A 4,753-nucleotide genomic window follows, 5' to 3' on the forward strand; every position below is an offset into this window, starting at 1 on the left:
GCTCAATCAACATAATCAAAGCAATATTTTGATAAAAACAAACCTGAGTTTATTGCTTTCTATTGTAAAGCAGAACTCTGATGTACAAACATTTGGCTCTGTTTTCAGACGAGAAGGCAAAGTCAAATGTTAATGAATTCAAGCAGATGTTCCAAAATTGGGATTTGATTCTGAGTAGGTATAAACACAATGAATTGTTTGTACATTATTGGAAACAATAGTAAAATAATTGTTTTGGGCTAAGGGATTCCAAGAATTTGAGTGTATAAACTTGTTTTGATTTTGTTGTTGTTAGTGTTGTTATTTTTCATAGAGGAGCAATGAGTTTCAGGAAGTTTCCATAAGATACCATCAAAATATTTTCCTAAGAGACTGGGGAAATGGCTCATAGATGAGGACCTGAACACAGATCCTCAATACCCATGTAAAATCTGGGCATAGTAAACTATGTTTGTGACCCCACTGCTGATAATGGGCAGAGATAGGCATATCATGGAACCTTTCTTGGCAAACCTTTTTAGCCAAAATGGTGATTCTGTCTTAAAACATATGGTAGAGAAACAACTGAGAGAAGATATTCTGATGTCAGCCTGTGGCATTCCTGCATGTCTATATGAGTTAACACACCTGTGAGTTAACACACCTGTACACCCATGAGCACATTGGTGTATATATATCACATACACATACACTAGTAAACATGTGCTCCAGAAGGACACTATTAAACACTAAAGTCACACCAGCAAATATGAACAGTGTAACAAACAATGAAACAGAAAATTAATTATGCTTTCCATTCTGAGTACTCAGTCAGTGATAACAGGAGTGCTCCTTAAAGTCCATGGCAGTACCTCCTCACCATTGCACACATTTGTCTCAGAATCACATTACTTGTCTGTAGATTGTATTTATTCTTATTCTTAGTGGTGTCAAGTACTAAGTAGTCAACAAGTTTTAAGTTTAATGTCCTCTGCCACATGATAGCACTCTCACCTTGATTAAGTTCCTTTGTCAATATAAGACATAGTTTCATAATCTGTAAACTGGTGGTTTTAAGCTATGGGAGCCATAACAAAATACCTGAGACTGGTAAAGTTGACCAAAAAAAAAGTTTGCTGCAGTGAGGTGCTGATATTTGGGATCCTATAAAGTCCAATGTCAAGGGCCAGTAGATTTCCTGTCTTGTGAGTCTTATTTTCTTTGCAATTTGGTATTTTCTCTGCACTTTCACAAAGATGATACTTTCTTAGTGCTTTTTTATGAAAATGAAGGTAGTATTTTCTCATCCTCACAGAGGTGCTACCCTCTCTCCACATTCTCTCAGAGAGGGTACCTTTTGACTATACATCATGATGGTACCTTCTCTCTGAATCCTCTTGAGAGCTTGGATCAATTCTCATTTCGCCTTCCCAAGTAATATTCAAGCCATTAGAAATTGTGTATGGATATCTGGATTTTATTTGATTCAGTCTTGAGACTTTTTTATAGCCTTAAAAAGTAACCTGGAAGTGTCTTACCTTAACCTGTGGCTCAGTCACCAGATCCCTCTGTGACTTTAGTCTATGATAGGACACCCTCTACTTGTAGCTTAAAATTGTTCTGAATTGTGTGTGGGTGAAAAACTTCTCCATAAGGACAAATATTCATCAAAGAAAAATTTGCCAACAGTTTATGAAGTTTCCAAATCTATCACCATGGAATTTTAAGCCTTTTTCTACTTTGATAGCAATTGCCTTGAAACCATATAGAATTACTTGACAAATTTATTTAGTGGGCTAGAGTGAGAAGTTAGTGAGAAAAGGTATTTGCCTTGGAAGCACAGGGATCTAGTTATCTCCCAGAATTCAGGCTTTAAATAAAGAAACAAACAGATTTCTGGAGTTCGTTGACCAGCTAGCTAGCCTAGCCTGCTTGATGATTATAAAGTCATATTCTCCTTCAAAGAGCAAGACTTACACCATGTGAGGAATGAATGTTTAGTGGAACTTTGTCCTCCACACACATGACACCTACATCTGTGTGCCCATGTACACACACACACACACACACACACACATGCATACACACATGCACATGCACACATGTATCCACACCAAAAATAAAAATAACAAAAGCCAACCTCTTTTTGTTGTCTGTGTACTCATTTCTTCTTCAAATTTCTACCCTTGATGACTAAATGCCAAGCCTAATGTGAAATCTATCACAGTAATCATCGAGAAAGTAATAGCTATTTTGCCTGGGAAATCTAAACTCCCAAATTCTTTAAAGGAAGTGAAACCCCTCTCCCATTTTACATGCAAGCTTTCCTAGTCCATCCAGGCCTGAATCACTTGGTGATGTCACCAACATCTTTTAACCATCCCACCTGTACACACATTGACTGTTAAACCTCCCCATGCCTGCCATCTCAATTCAACTTCACGTTATAATAGCACCTTCAGTGAAGTTGATGCTGGGGTGTTCAGTCATTCATTCCCAATTTGCTGGGGCCACTTGCTCTTCCAGTCATTTCAGAGCATACGCTTTTCTTCCCTCGTCCTTCCTCCATCTCATTAAATTTTTAGTACTTTCTCAAAGTCCTTCCAGACACTCATTAAGGTCAAGGCTAATTAAGCCACTGCTTTGGAGAAGTGGCACTATAGTGGCCTGCCTGCCCCTGTAGGAGGGTTTCCCTTCCGTGGGAGGAAATGGGCCAGCTTCCAAGCAGCTGTGAACCTGCAGTGGCTCACAACCAGACCTGGCCACCTCCTTGGCAAGGTTGCTTGTTGGGAGCTTTGCTTTGGTGGATGATTTTTAAGCAACTTTTTTTTTTTCCAGCAGGACTCAATGTTCCTCTCCTTTCTCCTTCGTTGATAATCTAAAGATTAAAATCTCTCTGATGGTAGATACTATAGCTTCCCTGTTAGCTTTGCAGATATAATTCCTTGCTACAAAGAGCAGGTACTTAGCACTTCCTCTTCAGAATGCAATGGTTCATTGCTAAGAGCAGCCCTCGGCACACAAAGTAGGACAGAGAGCAAGGCCTCCCAAGGCTAGATTGAAAACAGTAATTATTGCAGCCAGCTCACCAACAAGGTCCTTTTATCCCATTTTCAAATTCAGCATCCCCTAGGATTTTATCATGTCACACTTTGTGGGCACAGGCATTTAAACAAGTGCTTAGTTCCTTGTCCCACAATTGCACGAAGGAAGGAGAGCTATGACAGGGAGTCTGTTAGTTGTCAACCTTGCCTGAGCCTTACTTGGTTCTGATCATTGACAAAGTCCTTTGTATTTGCCCATGTCGGTACCTTCTGCTAGCAAACCTTTTGTAAAAATAGCGATATGCACCATTAGATTCTCCATGTGTTTCTAGACTTGCTATCAACATTAGTGTCCCACTTCTCACTTTATATTTAGCAAAAAAAAAATCTCGATTTTTAAAATTTATTTTTGAGTTGTCTGAATGTGCTGCTATCATCTGAAGTTAAGGATAACTTTCCCAAAGCCACTCAAATAAAAATGAAGAAACTAGAGAAAAGAGAGGAAGCCAGCCCCTTAATTCTCTAGGGGTCCTGGCGAATGCCTGGGTGTTGTCAACCATGCTGCCACCTCCAAGCCCCGCCTGTCACTGGTGTTCCTGATCTCCCCATTACACAGTCGTCTTCCTCCACCTCTCCTCTCCCTCCCACATTGCACCTCAGAAATGTTCAAGGCCTAAATCTGCTTTCCGCATCTGCCAGTTTTCTCAGTCTCCTCTGTCACATAAATGTCAGAGCTATTCTTTACCTGGATTCTGACAAGAGGGGCTAAGGCTGCATTCTCATTACCGTGGAGGAGTCACTTGAGGGGTGATATGCGTGAGAGATTCATATCCTGTTATTTACATTCTTTGTTCTTATTACAAGTGAACCAATAAAGCTAATATTATTATGATGAAAAAGTATTACCCCTCTCTGCTCTTCAGGCTCTCTAGTCAAACTTTTAATGAAGGAAGGCAGGCTCAAATCTCATCTCTCCAAGCACTCAGCCTGTCTCAGGAGTACCAAAAGTAGAACAAGGGAAATAAGTTTTCATGATCTTGAGAGCAGTACCAAAGGGAATCAATTCAAATTTCCAATCCCACAGTCCTCCTGTCTGGCTCTGTGAGGGCCACTAAAGCTGGGGACTCAGTTCTCTAGCTGTCATTGGAGGAGACATGCAAACATGAGCTCAGTTGCTTCATGTAAAAAACCAATGCCACATTCCTACTTCAGCAGACAAAGAAAGAGAGAAAAGAAGAGTTTTGGTAGTTGTTGTTTGTTTGTTTTCCATTAAGTCAACATTCCTGCTGGCTTTCCTCCTCTCCAGAAAATAGCATCTTCTGGCCTGGGAAACTTCTACTTCCCTTGACTTTTCTTCCTAAGCAATTAATGGCCTCAGGACTGGATAAGGCTCAGTACTCAGGCTTTCAGTTAATACCTTAAACGTTGGCTTTGGAGACCGAAAGCCATTTATAGGAAACATAATTACAGACTGATCTGGCTTCCTGATTCCTTGAAATATCATGGTCTCTTATATAAGATTATATATATATTTATTTAATTGAAAATAATTTTTATACGGTATATTTTGATCACAATCTCCCCTCCTCAAAACTCCTCTCAAATAATCCCTACCAACTTTCTTTCAACTCCATACCTTTCCTGTCTCTCCCTCTCCCCCTCTGTCTCCCCTCTTCTCTCTCTCTCTCTCTCTCTCTCTCTCTCTCTCTCTCTCTCTCTCTCTCTCTCTC

Source organism: Grammomys surdaster, unplaced genomic scaffold, assembly GCF_004785775.1.
Source record: "Grammomys surdaster isolate TR1022 unplaced genomic scaffold, NIH_TR_1.0 243, whole genome shotgun sequence".
Classification (NCBI taxonomy): Eukaryota; Metazoa; Chordata; class Mammalia; order Rodentia; family Muridae; genus Grammomys; species Grammomys surdaster.